The sequence below is a fragment of the Mobula birostris genome, chromosome 20, assembly GCF_030028105.1.
Source record: "Mobula birostris isolate sMobBir1 chromosome 20, sMobBir1.hap1, whole genome shotgun sequence".
NCBI classification, from domain to species: domain Eukaryota; kingdom Metazoa; phylum Chordata; class Chondrichthyes; order Myliobatiformes; family Myliobatidae; genus Mobula; species Mobula birostris.
In genome coordinates, this window is record NC_092389.1 from 38358748 (window position 1) to 38384310 (window position 25563).

Sequence of the window (25563 nt, forward strand, 5' to 3'; positions counted from 1 at the left end):
AAAAAAAGCACAACAGCGTCTCTTTCACCTCAGGCGACTGAAGAGGTTCTGCACGAGTCCCCAAATCCTCAAGACCTTCTACAGGGGCACCACTGAGAGCATCCTGACTGGCTGTACGGGAACTGCACCAACTTTGATCATTGGTCACTGCAGAGAGTGGTACGGACAGCCCAGCACATCTGTGGATGTGAACTTCCCTCCATTGAGGACACATTGAGCAGCAGGTGCAGAAAGGAAGATCATCGGGGACACCAGTCACCGCCCCCCCCCCCCCCCGCCATAAACTGCTTCTGCTGCTTCATTACCGCAGCATTAAAGCCAGGATCAATAGGACAGCTTCTTTCTTCAAACTGGTGGCGGCATCCGTTAGTCTCGCGAGACCATGGATCGGCACCTGGAAGGTTTCCAGGGCGCAGGCCTGGGCAAGGTTGTATGGAAGACCGGCAGTTGCCCATGCTGCAAGTCTCCCCCCTCCATGACACCGACGTTGTCCAAGGGATGGGCAAGGGCTGATAGAACTTGGCACTGATGTCATCGCAGGAGTTGCCAGAATGAGGTTGAAGGCAGTGTCGGATTGCCTTAGGGACTCCAGCTCTGGATTTGTCCTCAGGGTTTACTCCCGAAGCCTTTCCCGTGAGTGGGTATGGCCGCAAGGCAGCAGAGGTTTGAAATCAGAGTTTTCCCTCTCTTAGATGGACTGCTTTCCCAGGCTGATGAGCTCGATCTACCTGAAGCACTGGTTTTAAGGCGCCAGGACCCACCTTCACCCCTTCTCCTGTCAGTAGAAACAGTTCCGCTGGGCTTAGAGGCTAAGCCACACGAGAAGGCCAGGAGTTGAACTTGGTTGTCAGAGGCTATTTGAGTCACATGCCGTAAGGAGCATCTTTAGGTAGTGGGAGCTTGTCTCCACTACCACTCCTCGGCTTGACAACCTTAGGAATCAAACTTCTTCAAACTATTAGACTTTTAAATTCACATGTCTGTACACTGCGATAGAGTTAAAGATTTTTACTCCCTCACGTTGTGGGATGGATGCAAGATTTAAATAGTCACAAATTAAATTCAAATTCAAATCTCCTCCACCATTCCATTGAAGCTGATAAGAACCCAAGAAACAGGAGCAGGAGTCGGCCATCTGGCCTGTCGAGCCTGCTCCACCATTCAATAAGATCATGGTTGATCTGGCCATGGACTCATCTACACGAACTCGACTTTTCCCCATAACCCTTAATTCCCCTGCTCTGCAAAAATCTATCCAACCTTGTCTTCAATAGATTTACTGGGGTAGCTTCCACTGCTTCACTGGGCAGAGAATTCCACAGATTCACCACCCTCTGGGAAAAGCAGTTTCTCCTCATCTCTGTCCTAAGTCTACTCCCCCGAATCTTGAGGCTATGTCCCCTAGTTCTAGTCTCACCTATCAGTGGAAACAACTTTCCTGCCTCTATCTTATCTATCCCTTTCATAATTTTATATATTTCTATAAGATCTCTTCTCATTCTTCTGAACTCCCGTCCCAGTCCCAGGCGACTCAATCTCTCCTCAGAATGTATTATCCCCCTCAACCCCATTCCCCTGCCTCCTCCTTGTATCTTTCGGCACCCTTGCTATTTACAAGATGGGAGACCGCAGCCATTATCAATACTCTTCAGAGATTGTCTGCCTGGCGTCAGTGGTCACATAACCAGGACTTGTGATCTGCACTGGCTGCTCATATGACCATCCACCACCTGCTCCTGTGGCTTCATGTGACCTAGATCTGGGAGGGTGGGGGAGGGGGCGCTAAACAGGTGCTATACCCTGCCCAAGGGTGACCTGCAGGCTAGTGGAGGGAAGGAGTGCCTTACACCTCCTTTGGTAGGGACATATCTCCACCCGCCACCCGGAAGGCAGCAGTGGCAAATTACTTCTGAGGAAAAATATACCAAGAACAATCATGGTCAAAGACCGTGATTCTGTGCAATGAATTCCACAGATTCATCACCCTCTGCCAAAAGAAATTCCTTCTCATCTCTGTTCTAAAGGGAGGACCTTCTATTCTGAGGCCGTGCCCACCATGTTCACTCTAGCTAGGCCTTTCACTATCTGACGGGTTTCAGTCAGATCCTCCCGTCTCAACTCTGGCGAGTACAGGCCCAGAGCAGAGCATTCCAATGCTCCTCACACGTTAACCCTTCCATCCCTGGGATCATCCTCGTGAACCTCCTCTCTAATGTCAGCACATCTTTGCTCAGATAAGGCACCCAAAATTGCTCACAATACTTGAAGTGAGGCCTCACCAGTGCCCTATAAAGCCTCATCATCACATCCTTGCTTTTGTATTCTCGTCTTCTTGAGGTAAATGCTGACATCGCATTTGCCTTCCTCCCCGCTGACGTATCCAGCAACTTATCCTTCAGGGAATCCTGCGCGAGAACCCCCAAGTCCCTCTGTACATCGGGTTTTTAAAATTTTCTCCGTTTCGAAAATAGCCCATGCTACCAAAGTGCATGTCTGTACACTTCCCGACACTGCATTCCATCTGCCACTTCTTTGTCCGTTCTCCTAATCTATCTCCTCAACACCACCGGGCCCCACTACCTGTCTTTGTGTCATCCACAAACTTGGTCACAAAGCCAGCAGTTCCATCATCCAGGGATGAGAGCTGGGGAGGTGAGGGAGGGATCTGAACACAGGGATTCTTTTAAAAAAAAATTAATCAAATCTGACCCTCATTTATCATGAAAGAAAATGAGTCCAACTTGGTTCAGTCTGTGCAGGGAAAGAAATTTAAACACAAATGACATGAAAGGGAATGAAAAAGAAATTGCAGGGAGCAAACTGTTTAAAACAGCCAGAAGCACTGCAGCAGACCACCATTTAAGATGGACAATGGTGGCAGACAGGATCTCATGAAAACCTGACATTCTCCTGACATTAACCATTCGCCATGTATTCAGTCAAAAAGTTGGGATTAGGAATCAGACAGAGTTTCTCACATTGAGAACAACGGTTCTTACAACACACAGAGCTAGTGAGCTTAAAAATTTGCAGAATACTATAGTAATTTTACATATTGTACTGCACTGTAGTCACACAAAATAAAACAAATTTCATGACATATATGAGTGACGATAAACCTGATTCCAATATGGGTCTCCATTGTGGACTGAGAGTGGGAAGGGGGGCAGGGAGAGGGGAATCATGGTTGGGAAAAGGGTAGGAGTGGGAAGCATCGGAGAGACATTCTGTAATGATCGGTAAACCGATCGTTTGGAATCAAATGGCCTTGCCTGGTGTCTCAGGGCCGGGTGTGTCGGTACCCCCGCCAGACACACCTTCTTTGCCACCTGTCCCCGCACCCCTACGGCGGTATTCCACACGCAAAATTCCCAACATCCCTTTGCTCCCGCCGGATTTAAAAGCACACTCTCAGTGCACGTTGACAAACACAGTACTGCGTGTAGAAGTCTCGGGCACCCCAACTATATACAGGTGCCCGAGACGTTTGCAGACTGTAAACAGCAGAATTAAGCTATTCAGCCCATTGAGTCTGCTCTGGAAGAGGAGAGAAAACAGGGGTACAGTTGAGCAGGGATAGGATCAATGTTCAGGCTGTGATACAAAAAAAGGGTGTACATTTCACAGTGTGCCCAACCTGCTGGAACACAGATGGAAAAATCATATAACTCCCATGAACAGAAAATCCACCAGGGTGGGGCAGTAAAATCTGTTAGCAGTAAAATTATATCCCAACAACTGCCTAACTCATTAACAATAGACAATAGGTGCAGGAGTAGGCCATTCGGCCCTTCGAGCCAGCACCGCCATTCACTGTGATCATGGCTGATCATCCACTATCAGTATCCAGTTCCTGCCTTATCCCCATAACCTTTGATTCCACTATCTTTAAGAGCTCTATCCATCTCTTTCTTGAAAGCATCCAGAGACTTGGCCTCCACAGCCTTCTGGGGCAGAGCATTCCACATATCCACCACTCTCTGGGTGAAAAAGTTTTTCCTCAACTCTGTTCTAAATGGCCTATCCCTTATTCTTAAACTGTGGCCTCTGGTTCTGGACTCACCCATCAGCGGGAACATGCTTTCTGCCTCCAGCGTGTCCAATCCCTTAATAATCTTATACATTTCGATAAGATCCCCTCTCAGCCTTCTAAATTCCAGTGTATACAAGCCCAGTCGCTCCAATCTTTCGACATATGACAGTCCCGCCATCCCAGGAATTAACCTTGTGAACCTACGCTGCACTCCCTCAATAGCAAGAATGTCCTTCCTCAAATTTGGAGACCAAAACTACACACAGTACTCCAGGTGTGGTCTCACCAGGGCCCTGTACAGCTGCAGAAGGACCTCTTTGCTCTTATAATCAATTCCCCTTGTTATGAAGGCCAGCATGCCATTAGCTTTCTTTACTGCCTGCTGTACTTGCACGCTTGCTTTCAGTGACTGATGTACAAGAACACCTAGATCTCGTTGTGCTTCCCCTTTTCCTAACTTGACTCCATTTAGATAATAATCTGCCTTCCTGTTCTTACCACCAAAGTGGATAACCTCACATTTATCCACATTAAACTGCATCTGCCCACTCACCCAGCCTGTCCAAGTCACCCTGCATTATCATAACATCCTCCTCACATTTCACACTGCCACCCAGCTTTGTGTCATTAGCAAATTTGCTAATGTTACTTTTAATTCCCTCATCTAAATCATTAATATATATTGTAAACAGCTGCGGTCCCAGCACTGAACCCTGCGGTACCCCACTGGTCACCGCCTGCCATTCCGAAAGCGACCCGTTAATCGCTACTCTTTGTTTTCTGTCAGCCAGCCAATTTTCAATCTATGTCAGTACTCTGCCCCCAATACCATGTGCCCTAATTTTGCCCACTAATCTCCTATGTGGGACTTTATCAAAGGCTTTCTGAAAGTCCAAGTACACTACATCCACTGGCTCTCCCTTATCCATTTTCATAGTTACATCCTCAAAAAATTCCAAGGGTTTCGTCAAGCACGATTTCCCCTTCGTAAATCCATGCTGACTGGGACCAATCCTGTTACTGCTATCCAGATGAGTCGTAATTTCATCTTGTATAATTGACTCCAGCATCTTTCCCACCACCGACGTCAGGCTAACCGGTCTATAATTCCCTGTTTTCTCTCTTCCTCCCTTCTTGAAGAGAGGGACAACATTCGCCACCCTCCAATCCACAGGAACCGATCCTGAATCTGTAGAACATTGGAAAATGATTACCAATGCATCCACGATTTCTAAAGCCACCTCCCTAGGTACCCTGGGATGCAGACCATCAGGTCCCGGGGACTTATCAGCCTTCAGACCCAACAGCCTATCCAACACCATTTCTTTAACCAAAGAGAATAAATGAAATGTCCAAATCACTTCTACTGCTGTTTTTGTGTGGGGGAGATAGGGGATTGGGGTGGTTTGTGGTTTGATGTTCAATCTGATGTTTCTGTGCGGATCCTGTGATCACAATTCCGATCTCCTTTACCACAGCATTGGAGAGGGATAGTGACAGACAAGTTAGGAAAGCGTTTAATTGGAGTAAGGGGGAATATGAGGCTATCAGGCAGGAACTTGGAAGCATAACTTGGGAACAGAGATTCTCAGGGAAATGTACGGCAGAAATGTGGCAAATGTTCAGGGTATATTTGCGTGGAGTTCTGCTTAGGGACGTCCCAATGAGACAGGGAAAGGACGGTCGGTAACAGGAACCGTGGCGTACAAAGGCTGTTGTCAATCTAGTCAAGAAGAAAAGAAAAGCTTACGAAAGGTTTAAAAGGTATGTAGTGATGGAGACCTGGAAGATTATAAGGCCAGTAGGAAGGAGTTTGAGAATGAAATTAGGAGAGCCAGCAGGGGCCATGGGAACTTCGGAGCACCCCGAGGTGTCGTAGCGCCTTTTGCCGTTGGCGGCGTTACCGTGGCCCCCGTTCGAGGCTGCGAGGAGTGCGAGTCCCAGCTGAGGCTGAGCCCTTTCGGTTCCCGAGCCAGGAGCTCGGCCGGTGGCGGAGTCTAACCGGCCGGCCAACCATGCCTGGTGTCGGTGACTGGCCTCGGCCCCATTCGGACCGAAACCGCAGCCGATCTGCTGCTTCGCCTCTCCGCCTCCGCGCGATTCCCTTCAACTGTCAAACTGTCAGGAGAGAGCGCGCGAGAGAGAGAGCGAGAAAACAAGCGCGAGAGCGAGCGCGAGTGAGAGTGGCCACGGGCGGGAGAGCGCGAGCGAGAGAGCGAGAAAACAAGCGCGAGAGCGAGCGCGAGTGAGAGTGGCCACGGGCGGGAGAGCGCGAGCGAGAGAGCGAGAAAACAAGCGCGAGAGCGAGTGGCCACGGGCGGGAGAGCGCGAGCGAGAGAGCGAGAAAACAAGCGCGAGAGCGAGCGCGAGTGAGAGTGGCCACGGGCGGGAGAGCGCGAGCGAGAGAGCGAGAAAACAAGCGCGAGTGAGAGTGGCCACGGGCGGGAGAGCGCGAGCGAGAGAGCCAGAAAACAAGCGCGAGAGCGAGCGCGAGTGAGAGTGGCCACGGGCGGGAGAGCGCGAGCGAGAGAGCGAGAAAACAAGCGCAAGAGCGAGCGCGAGTGAGAGTGGCCACGGGCGGGAGAGCGCGAGCGAGAGAGCGAGAAAACAAGCGCGAGTGAGAGTGGCCACGGGCGGGAGAGCGCGAGCGAGAGAGCGAGAAAACAAGCGCGAGAGCGAGCGCGAGTGAGAGTGGCCACGGGCGGGAGAGCGCGAGCGAGAGAGCAAGAAAACAAGTCAGAGTGGCGGAGTGTTCCAGAAAAAGAAAATATAAAACGTACGTCACCCCAGACTACCCTAAAGTGTAGCCCTGCCTAATAGGGGTCAAAAATAATGACAGTGTTGCTCGCTGAACTGTTTGCAACAGTGACTTTTCTATTGCCCATGGTGGGTTAAGACTGTAAAAGACATGTTGAGGTGAGTTTAACAGGTGTCATTCGTTCATTAGTATAGCTAACGTTATTTAAACTGGCTGGCCGGCTGCTAAGGAGCTACTCTATTGCAGGCTTCGTTTAGACTGTTAAAGCCCTTTTGGCCCACAGCGTTGTGCTGATCCAATGAAATGGTCAATTAAGCCAGTCGCCTCTGCCTACCCAACGTCCATATCCCTCTACTTTCCTCGCACTCAGGGGCCTATCTAAACATCTCCAAAAAAATCCCTAATGTCCTGCCTCTACTACCACCCGAGGCAGTGCATTCCAGGGACCCGCCACCTTCTGTGTGGAAAAAAAACTTACCCCTCACATACCCTTTGAAGCTACCCACTCTTACTTTAAGTACATGCCCTTTGGTATTAAGGGCATGCCAGGATCAGGGAGGCTAAAGACAGGTACAGGAGGAAGCTTGAGTGGAAACTCCAGCAGAACAACATGAGAGAGGTCTGGAGGGGGATGAGGACCATTACTGGGTTCCGGCAAACTAGCAACAGAGGAGCTGAAGGCAGTGTGGACAGGGCCAACGAACTTAACCTGTTCTTTAACAGATTTGACATTATGGCCCCTGCCCATCCCCCACATGAGCCATCTGTTGTCGGCCCCCAACCAACACATATTCCACTCTCCCCTCCTACCCCTCCTCACAGTCCCCCACCCTGCTCTCATGACTATACCCCTTCCCCACACGAAACCACCATGGTAGGCTTCACAGCTGAACAGGTGAGAAGACAGCTGAAACGTCTCAACCCAAGCAAGGCTGCAGGACCGGATGGTGTCAGTACCAGGGTGCTCAAAGCCTGTGCCCCTCAGCTATGTGGAGTACTTCGCCATGTCTTCAACCTGAACCTGAGGCTCCGGAGGGTTCCTGTACTGTGGAAGACGTCCTGCCTCGTCCTTGTGCAGAAGACGCCGCGCCCCAGCAGCCTCAATGACTACAGACCGGTGGCATTGACCTCCCATATCATGAAGACCCTGGAGAGACTTGTTCTGGAGCTGCTCCAGCCTATGGTCAGGCCACACTTAGATCCCCACCAGTTCGCCTACCAGCCCCGACTAGGAGTTGAGGTTGCCATCGTCTACCTGCTGAACCGTGCCTACGCCTACCTGGACAAGCCAGCGAGCACTGTGAGAGTAATGTTTTTTGACTTCTCCAGTGCGTTCAACACCATCCGCCCTGCTGTGCTGGGGGAGAAGCTGACAGCGATGCAGGTGGATGCTTCCCTGGTGTCATGGATTCTTGATTACCTGACTGGCAGAACACAGTACGTGTGCTTGCAACACTGTGTGTCCGACAGAGTGATCAGCAGCACTGGGGCTCCACAGGGGACTGTCTTGTCTCCCTTTCTCTTCACCACAGACTTCAACTACTGCACAGAGTCTTGTCATCTTCAGAAGTTTTCGGATGACTCTGCCATAGTTGGATGCATCAGCAAGGGAGATGAGGCTGAGTACAGGGCTACGGTAGGAAACTTTGTCACATGGTGTGAGCAGAATTATCTCTTCGTCCCTTTCCCATTGGGCAGAAGATGCAAAGACCTGGAAACACGTACCACCAAGCTCAAGGACAGCTTCTATCCCACTGTTATAAGCTGTGGAAGCCAATTTATTGGCTATACTTAAAGCAGAGGTTCATGGGTACTTAACTAGTAAAGGCATCAAAGGTCACAGAGGGAAAGCAGGATTGAAAGGGAAAATAAATGGCAGAATGGCCTAATTCTGCTCCTATGTCTGGCCGTGCTACCCAAGTTGATAAGAAATGTGCGGTGAAATGAGTTTAATGTGCAGATAGTTATTGGTTCTCCGAATTCAGGTTCCTTTCCTACTATAGAGGTAAGGAACAGAGAGAGAAGTTGCCAACTGATTGATCTGCATTGATGTGCTTTTCTACACACAGGTTTTCACAACTTCGCGTGTTCTCTCTCTGCCACTGGAACAGCCTAGTGGGTTACACCCTGAAGGTAAGCCAGTAACTTCCTCTCCTGACACATCAGCAGCATTACTTTGTTTCAGTTCAGCTCCTCAGAATTTTTTATTAAAGTACCGATATGTCATCGTAATTTTTTATTGGGATACAACATGGAACAGTCCCTTCATTGAAGACCTGCACACGACAGAAATGGACAAACAGCCAGTGTGCAAACCACAATAAGCTGTGCAAATATGAAATAAAAGAAAAAATAAAAAATAAATGAGCAATAAATATTAAGAATATGAGTTGTATAGTCCTTAAAAGTGAGTTCATGGGTTGCAGGAAAAGTTCAATGTTGGGGTAAGTGAAATTGAGTTGAAGTCATCCCCTCTGGTTCAAGAGCCTGGTGGCTGAGGGGTAATAACTGTTCCTGAACCTGGTGGTGTGTGTTCTACGGCTCCTGTACCCCCTGCCTGATGGTAGCAGCAAGAACAGATCATGACCTCAGAATCAGAATTGGTTTTAATATCACAGGCAAATGTCATGAAATTTGTTAAATTTGAGGCAGCAGTACAGTGCAATATGTGATAAATATTGCAAAGAAAAAACTGAATTACAGTAAGTATATATACAGGGCCTATAAAAACTGTTTATCCCCTTGGAAGTCTTCATGTTTTATTGTTTTAGAATATTGAATCACAGTGGATTTAGTCTGGCTTTTTTGACACTGATCAATAGAAAAAGACACTTTTGTTTCAGAGGGAAAACGATCTCTACAAAGTGATTTAAATTAATTACAAATGTAAAACACAAGATAATTGATTGCATAAGTATTCACCCTTTTTAGTATGCCACATCAAATCGTCACGTGCAGCCAATTGGTTTTAGAAGTCACATAATTAGTTAAATGGAGATCGCGGTGTGCAATCAAGGTGTTTCAATTTATTGTAGTAAAAATACACCTGTATCTGGAAGGTCCAACTGCTGGTGAGTCAGTATCTTAACAGGAGCTATAGCATGAAGACAAAAGAACACTTGAAGCAACTCCGCAAAAAGTTTATAGAAAAGCACAAGTCAGGAAATTGATACAGGAAAATTTCCAAGTCGCTGAATATCCCTTGGAGTACAGTTAAGTCTATCATCAAGAAATGGAAAGAGTATGGCACAGCTGTAAATCTACCTAGAGCGGGCCATCCTCAAAAACTGAGTGACCGTGCAAGAAGGGGACTGGTGAGGGAGAAATATAAGATGATGAGAGGCATTGATCGTGTGGATAGCCAGAGGCTTTTTCCCAGGGCTGAAATGGCTAACACGAGGGGGCATAGTTTTAAGGTGCTTGGAAGTAGGTACAAGGCGGATGACAGAACTAAGTTGTTCTACACAGAGAGTGGTGGGTGCGTGGAATGCACTGCCAGCGATGGTTGTGGAGGTGGATACAATAGGGTCTTTTGAGGGATAAATGGAGTTTAGAAAAATAGAGGGCTCTGCAGTAGGGAAATAGTAGGCAGTTTCAAGAGTAGGTTACATGGTCAGCACAACATTGTGGGCCAAAGGTCCTGTAATGTGAGATAGATTTCTATGTTCTTGGTCATGCTAGGGTCGTTCCTGTCATATACATGCTCGTAGCTTGTTAAGCAGCCTTATGTGTGGCACCTTGTCAAAGGCCTTCTGAACATCCAACTACACAACATGAACAGTGAAGACATGCAAAACATTTATTCAGTTCATCCCCTATTACTACTTCTTCAGCATTGTTTTCCAGCAGTCCGATATCCACTCTCACCTCTCTTTTACACTTTATGTATCTGAAGAAATATTTAGTATCCTCCTCAATATTATTGGCTGGCTTACTTTTGTATTCCATCTTTACCTTCTGATTGACTTTTTTAGTTGCCTTGTGTTGCTTTTTAAAAGCTTCCCAATCCTCTAACTTCCCACTGATTTTTCCTTTATTAGCTGCCCTCTCCGGCTTTTATGCTGGCTATGACTCTTCTTGTTAGACACAGTTGTTTCATATTTCCTTTAGAATACTTCTTCCTCTTTGGGATGTATATATCCTGTTCTTTCCGAATTTCTTTCAGAAATTCCAGCCATTGCTGCTCTGCTGCCATCCCTGCCAGTGTTCTCTTCAACTCCAATCAAGTGAACTTTATTGTCGTTTAACTGCATAAATGTATATAACATATATAATGTATGTAGAAATGAGACAACGTTTCTTCGAACCAGGGTGTAAAGTGTCCAACACACTTAAGGGAAATAACACACAGTTCAAAGGGAATAGAATATAAAAGCCTTTGAGGAGACTGTTAGATAGGGACATGGAGCTTAGAAAAATAGAGGGCTGTGCGGTAGGGAAGTTCTAGGCAGTTTCTAGAGTAGGTTACACGGTCGGCACAACACTGTGGGCCTGAGGGCTGTAATGTGCTGTTGATTTTCTGTTTCTATATATGGTGTAAGCCAAACACACACCAGCCCTAACGTAAAAGGTGGTGGTGGCTGCATCATTTTGTGGGGATGCTTCACTGCTGCAGGGTCTGGAAGGTTTGTGAAGGTGCTGGTAATACAGGGTCTGGAAGGTTTGTGAAGGTGCTGGTAATACAGGGAAATCCTGGTGGAAAACCTGATGCAGTCTGCAAGAGAACTGCGACTTGGGAGAAGATTTGTTTTCTAGCAAGACAACAACCCCAAGCATAAAGCCAAAGCTACACAGGAATGGCTTAAAAGCAACAAAGTTAATGTCCTAGAGTGGCCAAGTCAGAGTCCAGACCTCAATCCAATTGAAAATTTGCGACTGAACTTGAAAAAGGATGTTCACTCATGATCCCCATGCAATCTAACTGAGCTTGTGCAGTTTTTTAAAGAAGAATGGGGAAAAATTGCAGTGTCCAGATGTGCTCAGCTGATAGAGACCTATTCACACAGACTCAAGGCTATTATTGCCACCAAAGGTGCATCTACTCTACTAAATACTGATTTGAAGGGGGTGAACACTTGTGCAATCAATTATTTTGTGTTTTATATTTGTAATTGATTTCGATCACTTTGTAGAAATCTGCTTTCACTTTGTCTTGCTCTGTTGATCAGTGTCAAGAAAGCCAACTTAACTCCACTGTGATTCAATGTTGTAAACTAAAACATGAAAACTTCCAAGGGGGGTGAATAGTTTTTATAGGCACTGTATGTATATTAAATAGTTAAATTAAATAAGTAATACAAAAACAGAAATTTTGCAAGGTAGTGTGGTAGTGTTCATGGGTTCAATGTCCATTCAGAAACCGGATGACAGAGGGGAAGAAGCTGTTATACCACCAGGTTCAGGAACAGCTACTACCCCTCAACCATCAGGCTTTTGAACAAAAGGAGATAACTACACTCATTTAAGGACTCTTTTATGTTGTTATTTCATGCTTATTATTTGTTGCTATTTATTCATATCTGCATTTGCACAGTGTGTTGTGCACTGACCCTGTTTACAGTCACTGTTCTATATGCTCACAGAAAAAGATTCTCAGGTTGTATTGCGGTGGCCCATCAGCGGCAGGAGCAGACCACAGCGACGAGGTTTGTCACAGATCAGCAACGTTTGTTTAAAAGGAGAGCTTCGTGGCATTCAGGGTCATTCTGGTGGCACAATCAGTGGCAGGAGCAGGCCATAGCAACAAGGTTTCTCGCAGTTTAAAAGTAAAAAAGGGATGGCCATTGTTGGGGCAGAGTCGGCCAGTGATGAGAGTAGAAGTGTCAGGCTTTGGCTCAAAGAAGCATTGGCTCTGGGTTATCTTCTGTTAAGGTTCCCTTTTTTCTCTCTTGCTGTACCTGGCTGTTGTGTGTTCTCCATACTGGATATCGGAGTCCTGGGAGACCCAGAATCTCCCAGGGAACTAAATCTGCGTGAAATACGTGTAGCTACAGCACCTTGAGACTATGTTAAGGATCTGGAGCAGCAGCTGAATATCCTTCAGCTTGTACAGGAGAGTGGGGAGATAATTGATCAGAGTTACAGGGAAGTAGTCACCCCTAAGTCGCAGGAGGTGAGTAGCTGGGTGATTGTCAGGAGGAATGTAAATGTGAATAGGCAGTTAGTGCAGAGCACCCCTGTGGCTATTCCCCTCAAAAGTAAGTATACTGTTTTGGATACTGTTGTGGGGTATGGCCTCCTTGAGGAATGCCACGGCAGAGTACTGGTACAGAGCATGGGTCTGTGACGCAGAAGGGAAAGAGGGAGAAGAGGGTTGTGGTAGTGATAGGGAAGTCAATAGTCAGTGGAACAGACAGGAGGTTCTGTGGACGTGAATGGGACACCCGAATGGTATGTTGCCTCCCAGGTGCCAGGGTCAGGGACGTCTCAGATCGCGTCCATAACATTTTGGAGAGGGTGGGAGAGCAGCCAGATGTCTTGGTACATATTAGTACCAGTGACATAGGAAGGAAAGGCAAAGAGGTCCTGAAAAGAGAATTTAGAGAGCCAGGCAGAAAGCTAGCCAGCGTCATGCAGCAATAAGGGTAGAAAAAGGATGATTTGGCAGATTAATGTGTGGCTGAGATGCTGGTGCAGTGGGGCAGGGCTTCAGGTTCTTGGATCATTGGGATCTCCTGGGGGAAGGTATGACTTGTTCAAAAGTGATGGGTTGCACTTGAACCCAAGGGGGACCAATATTCTCGCGGGCAGATTTGTTAGAGCTGTTGGGGAGGTTTTTATCTAATCGGACAGGGTGGAACTGGAGTGAAGGGACTCAGGATAGGAAGGATGGTAAAAAAAAAGCAAAGGTTGCATGCTGTCAGACTTAAGATAGGGCAGGCAGATGATGGGACAAAATTGTAGCTATCACAGTGAGTAGCAGTGCATTAGGGATGCAGAATCAAGAAGGGTAGCGAATACAGTACTCTTAAAGTGTTGTATCTCAATGCACGGAGTATAAGAATTTAGGTGGATGATCTAGTTGCACTATTACAAATTGTCCGGTATGATGTTGTGGCCATCACTGAATTGTGGTTAAAGGATGGTTGTAGCTGGGAGCAGAATAGCCAAAATTACACCTTGTATCGGAGGGATAGGAAGGTAGACAGAGGGGATGGTGTAGCTCTGCTGGTGAGGAATAGCATCAAACCAGTAGAAAGATATGACATAGGATCAGAAGACGTTGAATCCTTGTGGGTTGAGTTAAGAAACTGTGACGGTAAAATGACCCTCATGGCAGTTATATACAGGCTTCCCAACAGTAGCTGAGATGTGGACCACAGATTACAATGGTAAGTACAATGGCGTGTCAAAAGGGCAATGTTATGATAGTCGTGGGAAAATGTCAACATGCAGGTCGATTGGGAGAATCAGGTTGGTAATGGATCTCGAGAGTGAGTTTGTTGAATGTCTACGAGATGGCTTTTTAGAGCAGTTTGTCATTGAGCCTACTAGGAGATCAGCTATACTGGTTTGGGTGTTATGTAATTAAGCGGAGGTGATCAGGGAGCTGAAGGTAAAAGAACCCTGAAGCGACAGTGATCACAATATGATTGAGTTCAACTTGAAACTTGATAGGGAGAAAGTGAAGTCTGACGTAGCAGTGGATTAAAGAAAATGACAGTGGTATGTAAGAGGAGTTGGTCAAAGTAAATTGGAAGGAGCTGCTGGCAGGGATGTCAGCAGAGCAGCATTGGTGTGAGTTTTTGGGAAAAATGAGGAAGGCGCAGGATAGATGTATTTCAAAAACAAAGAAATACTCAAATGCCAATATAGTATAACCGTGGCTTACAAGGGAGGTCAAAGCTAATGTAAAAGCAGAAGAGAGGGCATACAGCAAAGCAAAAATTAGTGAGTAGACAGAGGATTGGAAAGCTTTTTAAAAACCTACAGAGAGAAAGTAAAAGAATCATTAGGAAGGAAAAGTTGAAATATGAAAGCAAGCTAGAAAATTCAAGAAATCTGAGATGCAAAGGTACTTGGGAGTCTTTGCGGAGAACACCCTAAAGGTTAACTTGCAGGTTTGAGTTGGTGCTGAGGAAGGCAAATGCAGTGTTAGTATACATTTGAAGAGGTCTGGAATACAAGAGCAGATGTGGTGCTGAGGTCTCACCTTGAGTATTGTGAACAGTTTTGGGCCCCTCATCTATGAAATGATGTGCTGGCATTGGAGAGGGTTCAGAAGGATGATTCTGGGAATGAAAGGGTTATTTTACGAGGGAAGTTTGATGGCTCTGGGTCTGTACTCGCTGGAACTTAGAAGGATGAGGGAGGAGAATCTCACTGAAACCTTTGGAATGTTGAAAGGCCTAGACCAGGGGTAGGCAGCATATTCTGGCCCGTGAAGGTATTTTGACTGGCCCACGAGCAAATATTAGGAAACTATGCTTATCCGGCCCATGAGCGATTTTTCCTTATTCTGAGTGTTTTGCACGACCACATTGATGGACATGCATGGCGTCTTATTACACTGGCCCCAGGTTCTGTTTTCTTCCAAACCAAACATTGGTCATATACGAATGACGGGAAGATAGACTACCTTATTAATATGTATTAGATACACTCCATGCACGCACAGGTTTTCAGATGGGATCATTCAAATTTGTAAACAGAAACAGCATCACTGTGTTTTAACAAGAAATCCACGCTAAATATCCAGATATTTACATGTGCTATGATACTTGTTGAATAACTCGCGTTTCGAAATAAAATTGAAGAAAAACATTCCAATGGCAATGAATGCAAAATGCAGGAAGGTAGACACTGAGTGCCGAAATTTCCAAGACACTTGGAAACTTGGGAAACCAGTTGGTCTCATTTGCCTGGAAAATATTGCTGTGAAGAAGCTGGCAAATATCAGGTGACATTACGAGACCCGCCATAGTGGAAATTTTAACAAGTTTACTGGGCAAGCAAGGAAAGATGAAGTTGAGCAAATGAAGGCTAGTTTTGGAAAATAAACATCATTTTTTCCCCCAAGGAAAGCAGTGAAAATGAAGGAAATACCTGTGCCAGCTACGAAGCCTCAAAACGTATTGCAGAAAAGATAAAGCCTTTTACAGATGGAGAGTTTGTCAAAGAATGTTTACTGGCAGTGGTGGATATTGTTTGTCCCGAAAGGAAATCTTTATTTGCATCTTTCAGCCTGTCAGCAAGAACGATCACACGGCAACTTGAAGAAATGTCAAAAAAGTAAAACACAAGATCTAGGCAGTTTTGTGAATATGGTCCAAGAATTGAGAAAAGAGTTTTCATCTTGTTTTGCTGATTTTCGCTTACATGCAAATGAGTTCAAGCTGTTTGCTTTTCCATATGATGTGGAAGTGGACACTGCATCAGAAATTCTTCAAATGAAATTGATTGAGATGCAGTGTGATGACATATTGAGATTGAAATTTCATTCTGAAGGTGTGTCAGTGCTTGACTTCTATAGAAAATATATTCATCTTTCCTAACTTAGTGGACCATGCAAAAAAGATGGCATCATTGTTTGGCAGCACTTATCTGTGTGAGCAATTATTTTCAAAAATGAAGCACACCAGGAACCATTTGAGAACAAGATTGACTAATGCCCATCTGGATGATGTTTCGCTCTTGGCATCAACAAATCTGACACCCAGTATTGAGAAGTTTCAAGCAACAAACAGCATCAAGTTTCAGATTGATTTATCCACTGTTTGCATTAAAATGTTCTTTTTTATTACACTTAATTTACCACCATTGACTGCATCATGTTCATACGTTTTATGTTTAAGGATTCTTTGTGTCCTTTTAATAGATTCAGAAGATGCCTTGATTGAAATAAATTGCAACTAAACTGAGTTCTTTGATTACTAATTGGCATCCTTGGTTAAGCACAAATGATTTTCTAGCATGCGTTATTCATTAATTTGAGGCAAAACATAACTAGATGTATTTAAATGGATAATTCCCATATTTCAAGTTCCTTATGGCATTTATCTGGCCTACTGTCCGCTCATTAATACGCGATCTGGCCCACAGAGGCAAAAAGGTTGCCGACCCCTGGCCTAGACAGTAGATATGGAAAGGATGTTTCCCATGGTGGGGGACTCTAGGACAAGAGGGCACAGCCTCAGGATAGAGAGGGGTCCATTTAAAACAGTGCTGCAAAGAAATTTCTTGAGCCAGAGGGCGGTGAATTTGTTGCCTGATTGTGTGTTCAGGCATCTGTACCTCCTTCCTGATGGTAACAATGAGAAGGGAGCATGTCCTAGGTGGCTGGAATCGTTAATGATGGATACTGCCTTTCTGAGGCAGCGTTCCTTAAAGATGTCTTGGATACTATGCAGGCTAGGACCCATGATGGAGCTGACTAATTTTACAACTCTCTGTAGTTTACTTTGATTTTGTGCGGTAGCCCCCAATATCAGATGGTGTTGCAGGGAGTCAGAATGCCCTCCACAGTACATCTGTACTGGATGGTGAAATTGCAATGAGGGAATCTGAAATTGGTAGGGTTAGTAAGTTATGGGCATGCTCTGATGGTGCTGGAGATGTGGTGACACTTGCAAGATGCCCCCAGCACATGCTCGGACTACTTTGACCATTGATGCATAAGACACATTTCAGATAATAGATGAGCTTTATTTGTTACATGTACATTGAAACACAGTGAAATGCAATGCTTGCATCTGATGTATTTTAAGTGTAGGTTTCAATGTACATGTGATAGACAAATGAAGTTATTCTTGAAATATAGATGAGAATTAACTTTGTTCATTGTCAAATGTACATGCATGTAGAGGTGCAATAAAAAACATAGCATTTATAAACATACAGACATTACTTTGTCTTTCTGTTGTTAAGGTGCTGAGAGTGCGCACCTCAGTGTCTTTCACCCCAAGTATATTCTTGTAAAGGGTTGGCTTTATGGTGCCCTTCCCACCATGCACAGTGGAATATTCCATCTCTTTGGTAACGGGGATGTGAAAATATGTTTATGTTGTTTGTATACTGTATTTAAAGTAGCTACTTCTGTTTATTTTGTAGTGTGATTGTAACTACATTGTGGGTGCATCATATTTTAATTCAAAGTTGAAAGTAAAATTTATTTCAGAGAACATACAATCCTGAGATTCTTTTTCTGCGGGCATACTTAGCAAAGCTATAGAAAGGTAACTGAGTGTAGTTATTCCCTTGTGAGTCCTGAGGTACTTCTACCTTCTACCTGATGACAGTAGTGAGAAAAGAGCATGGCGTGGGTGGTGAGGATCTTTGATGATTGATGCTGCTTTTCTATGGCAGCGTTTCATGTCGATGTTCTTAGTGGGTTTGACCCATGATGTACCGGGCTGAATCCACTACCTTTTGTAGGATTTTCTGCTGAATCAAAGATGGCATGTCCTCGTGTCTAAAAAACATAACAGAGCTGATTGCTGTCAGTAGCTGGAAGAGATCAAGCTGCCAGGAGTTCACACTGGAAGTAATGGGGACCTATTCTGGTAGATATCTTTTGTAAATATTGGTAGAATTCTTTTTTCGATTTTTTTATAAGATTGATTTTTTTTGACTCACCGAGTAAACACCCAGGCACAAAAGTGCGAAGCGACTCCAACCGTCTCTTCTTTAGTCAAAACCCACGTATACGTAACAGTTTGTATTCAGTTGTAGTCACTTCCTCGTAGGAAGGATGTGGAAGCTTTAGAGAGGGTGCAGAAGAGATTTACCCGAATACTGCCTGGATTAGAGAGGAAGACAGATTGACTGAGAAAGGACTTTTGTCTTTCCATAGAAATAGGATGACAGGTGACTTTATACAGGTGTACAAGATGATTAGAGGCATAGATCGAGTGGATAGCCAGAAAATTTTTCCTAGGGTGAGGAAGAGTGATTTGAGGGAAGTATAGCAGGGATATCAGAGCTAGGTTCTGGAACTAGAGGTGGTGGTAGAGGCAGATACATTATTGACATTTAAGACACTCTTAGATAGACACATGGATGATAGCAAGATGGAGAGGTTTGAGGAAGGGAAGGGTTAGATTAATCTCAGAGTAGGTTAAAGTTTGGTATAACATTGTGGGCCGAAGGGCCCGTACTGTGTTGTACTGCTGTATATATGTGGTAGTTGTCATTCAAGATAGAAGGATCCTGATATTGGTTGTGGAAAATTCATGAGGGTGCACTTGAGCAGTTGTGGTTAGACTGGTTACTGAAAACAAAAGATCTAATGTCATCCAACATCTTTTGCCCATCAGTTTAATATGATGTCCTTTTATTAGGACATTATTTTGCATTCTTTTGTTGTCTTAGAACATTGAACATTGCAGCACAGTACGGGTCCTTCAGCCCACAATGTTGTACCAACCTTTTAACCTACTCTGAGATCAAGTTAATCCTTCCCTCCCACACAGTACTCCATTCTACCTCATAAGAGATGGGTTGGCATTGGAGAAGCGTGCGAGAATGAAGGCGTTAACATATGAGGAACATTTGATGGCTCCAGGGTTGTACTTGCTGGAATGGTGGGGTGGGGGGGGCGGGTGGTCCCATTGAAACCTATCGAACGCTGAAAGGCCTAGAGGGAGCGAATGTGGAGAGGATGTTTGCTGTAGTGGGCAAGTCTACCACCAGAGGACACAGCCTCAGAATAGAGGGACATTCTTCTAGAATGGAGATGAAGGGTGATGAATCTGTGGAATTTGTTGCCACTGAAAGCGGTGCAGGCCAGTTCATTGGGATTATTTAAAGCAGAGGCTGATTGGTTCTTGATTAGTCAGGGTGTCAAAGGTTATGGGAAAAAGGCAGCAGAATGAGATTGAGAGGGATAATAGATCAGCTATTATGGACTGCCAGAGCAGATTTGATGGGTCGATTGGCCTAATTCTTCATCTGTGTCTTATGTTTGTACACTTAAATGTACCTGCCTCTGCCAGCACCCCAGCAGTGTGTTCCACGCACCTACCACTCTGTGTAACCGCAAACAACAGAAAATTTGCAGATGCTGGAAATCCAAAGTAATACACCCTAATGCTGGAGGAACTCAGCAGGGCCAGGTAGCTTCTATGGAAAAGGGTGAACAGTCGCCATTTCAGGCCGAGAATATGAAGGGTCTCAGCCAAAAGGTTGACTGTTCACTCTCTTCCTTCGATGCTGCCTGGCCTGCTGAGTTCCTCCAGCATTCTGTGTGTGTTACTGTCTGTGTAAGAAACCTACCTCTGACATCCATCCTGTACCTTAAAATTATGGCCCCTGATATTAGCCATTTCTGCCCCAGGAAAAAGTCTCTGGGTGCCCACTTGATTTACGCTTTTTGTACATTTGGGGTTTTCCCTTCTTGTACCTCAATACACTGTTAAATGAATTGATCTCTATGAACAGTGTGCAGGACACACTTCTTACTGTACCTTACCCAGATATCCCACCTCTCCCAGAAGTTCTGGGAGTCTCCCGCATATTGATAGTTGCTCCCTGATGCCTGGAAATTATATACAATATCCCGGAAATAGATTTTTTTGAGAAAGAGAGGGAGAGGGAGAGTGAACGTCCATGTCAGCGTGGGAAGAAGATCAACTCCTCGAGTTTGCAAATGACGGTGGCTGAAAAGTATGTTTGACATAACATCTTTGCCGGCATTCTGGATCAGAGTCAAGGCTGAATATCCTGAGATTGCCACGGAAGCACTGAAAACGTTGCTTCCATTTCCAACATATCTCTGCGAAGTGGAGTTTTCTGCAATGAATGCAACGAAAACTAAATTGTGGAATAGACTGGACATAAGGAACCCCCTTTGAGTATCACTGTCTCCCATCACCCCTCCATGGCACCATCTTGTTGCAGGGAAACAAGCCCAGGGCTCCCACTGATTCAGCGATATTGGTGTGTTACAATGATTTTATATGTTCATACGAGGAATATATGCGCTGTGTTTAATATCCAAACGTTACTTAAAATGTTATGATGCTATTGACTTATAATTGACTTCTCACTATATTCATGCGAGGAAAATATGCGCTGTGTGTTTAATATTAAATTCGTTAGATAAACCCTTTTAGAAATGAAATTGAGTGTATTAGCCACTTATAAGTGACTTGTAGTTGACTTATTACCTATATTCCGGTCGTGATTAACAGCCCCGCCCTCCACAGTCGGCCAGTCTGCAAGAATATTGTCAATATTAAACCGGTCTGCGGTGCAAAAAATGTTGGGGACCCCTGCTAAGTAGACCTACCAGTTTTCTCTGTGGGTGGGCTTTATAGTCGACCTCAGAAATAATGACAGTGTTGCTCGCTGCACTGTTTGCAACGGTGACTTTTCTATTGCCCATGGTGGGTTAAAATGTAAAAGACATGTTGAGGTGAGTTTAACAGGTGTCATTCGTTCATTAGCATAGCTAACGTTATTTAAACTAGCTGGCTAGCTGCTGAGGAGCTACGCTATTGATGTCCTACATGATGAGGCCAAACCCCCTGTAGACTTGCTTAAAGTTGTAATAGAATAAACATGATAATTTCATATAAGTACATATTTTAATGTCACATTTTCTGCATATACCCAACTTGGTTTACAGATTAGACAAAATGACTAAACAAAGTATTACATACACCCTTGGAGGTCGACTGGGGGTGGGGGGAAATGGGGTTGCGGGGGGCGGGGTGCTACCTCCCTGAAATGGTGGTGCTCCGTGCCTGAAATGAGCTTTTGCAGGGTGGGATGTCTGCTTACCTTTCTTCTTTCTTCACCTTGGAACATGTGACAGTAATACACCAAGTTACCAATTTAAAATTCCTTCCATTCTTTTTGTTCCAAGGAGACAGGCCCAGCTTCTCCAGTCTAATGTTGTCACTGAAATCCCTCATCCATGGAGAACTCCAATACAGTAAATCTGTTTTATGCACTCTAATTCTGTTTGACTTAGGAGCAGAGTGTTGAGTTTAATGTAAATTTAATTTCAATGTACTTGTGCTACACTGAGATTCATTTTCTTGCAGGCATTCACAGTAGAATAAGGACTACAATCAATCTATTCATATCAGATGTGTTATGTATTTATATTTATTGTTTTTTATCCTATTGAGTTATTTTTGTTCTGCATCAGATCCAGAGTAACAATTACTTCATTCTTCTTTACATTGTGTACTAGAAATGACATTAAACATTTTGAATTTGAAAATACAATCGTATCAATGACAAATTATACACAAAGGCGGACAAACAACACACAAAGGCGGACAAACAACTAATGCACGACAGAAGACAGAAAGTGCAAATACTAATAATAAATGAATAAGTAAGTAAATAAGCAGTGCTGGTAACGTGAGTTGTAGAGTCCAACTTAAGATGTAGAGACTAAGTTATTCCACTGTTCTTACAATGTCACCATCTCTCTCCAGGTTGTCGCTGAGTCCTGTCCTCACTTAACCTCCTTGCGACTGACCAACTGTAACGATATCTCATCTGATGTCTTTGAAGCGCTGGCCACCCATTCCCAGAAGCTGGAAAGTCTGAATCTCCAGCACTCAGTGGTAAGGTGTTCGTAAGTTTTTTACAGCTGAGTTGTGAATGAATTCCCCATTATTTATTGAGAGATACAGTGCGAAACAGGTCCTTCCACCCAATGAGCCGTGCCACCATAAGATATAGGAGCAGAGGCAGGCCATTCGGCCCATCGAGTCTGCTCTGCCATTCAGTCTTGAGCTGATCCAATTGTTCCAGTTATCCCCACTTCCCTGCCTTCTCCCCATACCTTTTGATGCCCTGGCTAATCAAGAACCTATCTATCTCTGCCTTAAATACACCCGGTGACTTGGTCTCCACGGCCTCTTTTGGCAACAAATTCAACAGATTCCACAAACCCTCTGACTAAAGTAATTTCTCTGCATCTCAGTTCTAAATGGATGTCCTTCAATCCTGAAGTCAAGCCCTCTTGTCCTAGACTCCCCTACCATGGGAAGTAACTTTGCCATATTTAATTTGTCCAGGCCTTTTAACATTTGGAATGTTTCTTTGAGATCCCCCTCCTCCATTCTCCTGAACTCCAAGGAATAGAGGCCAAGATCTGCCAGACGTTCCTCATATGGTAACCCTTTCATTCTTGGAATCATTCTCATGAATCTTCACTGATCCCTCTCTAATGTCAGTATACCCTTTCTAAAATAAGGAGCCCAAAACTGCACACAATACTCCAAGTGTGGTCTCACGAGTGCCTTATGGAGCCTCAACATCACATCCCTGCTCTTATATTCTATACCTCTGGAAAAGAATGCCAACATTGCATTTGCCTTCTTCACCACCGACTCAACCTGGAGGTTAACCTTTAGGGTATTCTGCACAAGGACTCCCAAGTCCCTTTGCATCTCTGCATCTTGAATTCTCTCCCCATCTAAATAATAGTTGGCCTGTTTATTTTTCCATTAAAATGCACGACCATACACTTTCCAATGCTGCATTTCATTTGCCACTTCTTTGCCCATTCCCCTAAACTATCTAAGTCTCTCTGTTTCCTCCACCTATCTTTGTATCATGGGCAAATTTAGCCACAAATCCATTAATCCCACAATCCAAATCATTGACATACACCATTAAAAAACAGTGGTCCCAACACCGACCCCTGTGGAACTCCACTGGTCACCAGCAGCCAGCCAGAATAGGATCCCTTTATGCCTACTCTCTGTTTTCTGCCGATCAGCCAGTGCTCCACCCATGCTTGTAACTTCCCTGTAATTCCATGGGCTCTTATGTTGCCTAATGTGCAGCACCTTGTCAAAGGCCTTCCGTAAATCCAAGTACACCACATCTACTGCATCTGCTTTGTCTACCCTGTTTGTAATTTCCTCAAAGAATTGCGGTGGGTTTGTCAGGCAGAATTTTCCTTTCAGGAAACCATGCTGGCTTTGGCCTATCTTGTCATGGCTGATTGGAGCTGAGAGGCAGCAGCACTGTCCAGTGTGTCATCGTACACCTTGAAGAGTGAAGAATTAATTTTCAGTTTCACCTTGGTGAGACATCAACTCTTGGTTTTCTGTCCATAGACGCTGCCTAACCTGCTGAGTATTTGCAGCACTTTTGTGTTTTCTTTGTTCAATTTCCTCTCCAGTCAGACTCCTCTTTTAGCAGTGAGACCTCTGTTGGTCAGGGTCGACCATGGATGTTGCCAGGGCAGCTCAGTATGGAGAAGAAGCTGTTGTCCATGTAGCAAGCTCCCCCTTTTCATGCATCTGATGAACTCAGATTGGCACCAGCAGCACTGCAGATATTGCCAGTCAGTGTTTTTATTTTTTATTTTAAATCTTTTTATCAATTATTATTGAAAATTCACAACAAAAAATACATTAACATAATCAAGTCAATATATCAATATGTATAAGAGTCAAACTATTAACCAAGCTAAACAGTATATCAATAATAATAATTTTAAAGAACGTTAAAGCTACTTTTTTTGAAAAAAGAAAGAAGGAAAAAAGAACCCCTACTAACTAAAACAAAAAAACCCCAGCTAACAAAAAAAAATGAGGACAAAATCCCCATTTGGAGCACAAACCCGGAGGTATACGCCATAAAAGCTTCTATTAAAAAAAAGACATCAATCCGCCAATCAAATCTATATACCCAAGAATCATAAGGGGACCATCTTAATTAACTCAAATCAAATGATAGTAGCAGGCAAAAGAGCCCCACCTTTTCTCAAAATCCAATCGAGGATTAAAAGTTCGACTTCTGATTTTTTCCAAATGAAGACATAGCATCACCTGAGAGAACCATTGTGTCAAAGTGGAAGCAGAAGCATCTTTCCGTTTTAATAAAATAGCCCTTCTAGCCAATAATGTAACAAATGCAACTACATGTTGGTCTGATATAGAAATACCATGAATATATTGAGGAATTATACCAAACAAAACTGTCAATTTATTAGGTTGTAAATTAATTTTTAAAGCTTTAGAAATTGTAGATAAAATAGATTTCCAAAACTGTTTCAATACAGAAAGGCCTTTGACAAGGCCCCGCATGGGAGGTTAGTTAGGAAAATTCAGTCGCTAGGTATATATGGAGAGGTGGTAAATTGGATTAGACATTGGCTGAACGGAAGAAGCCAAAGAGTGGTAGTAGAGAATTGCTTCTCTGAGTGGAGGCCTGTGACTAGTGGTGTGCCACAGGGATCAGTGCTGGGTCCATTGTGATTTGTCATCTATATCAATGATCTGGATGATAATGTGGTAAATTGGATCAGAAAATTTGCTGATGATACAAAGATTGGAGGTGTAGTGGACAGTGAGGAAGGTTTTCAAAGCTTGCAGAGGAATTTGGACCAGCTGGAAAAATGGGCTGTGAAATGGCAGATGGAGTTTAATACAGACAAGTGTGAGGTATTGCACTTTGGAAGGACAAACCAAGGTAGAACATACAGGGTAAATGGTAAGGCACTGAGGAGTGCAGTAGAACAGAAGGATCTGGGAATACAGATACAAAATTCCCTAAAAGTGGCGTCACAGCTAGATAGGGTCATAAAGAGAGCTTTTGGTACATTGGCCTTTATTAATCAAAGTATTGAGTATAAGAGCTGGAATGTTATGATGAGGTTGTATAAGGCATTGGTGAGGCCGAATCTGGAGTATTGTGTTCAGTTTTGGTCACCAAATTACAGGAAGGATATAAATAAGGTTGAAAGAGTGCAGAGAAGGTTTACAAGGATGTTGCCGGGACTTGAGAAACTCAGTTACAGAGAAAGGTTGAATAGGTTAGGACTTTATTCCCTGGAGTGTAGAAGAATGAGGGGAGA

General features: G+C 44.4%; 1 pseudogene; it reads left to right on the plus strand.

Moving 5' to 3' along the window:
- The window catches only part of LOC140185454 (F-box/LRR-repeat protein 6-like), a 50200-nt pseudogene that overhangs the window by 13624 nt on the left and 11013 nt on the right, over positions 1 to 25563 (plus strand).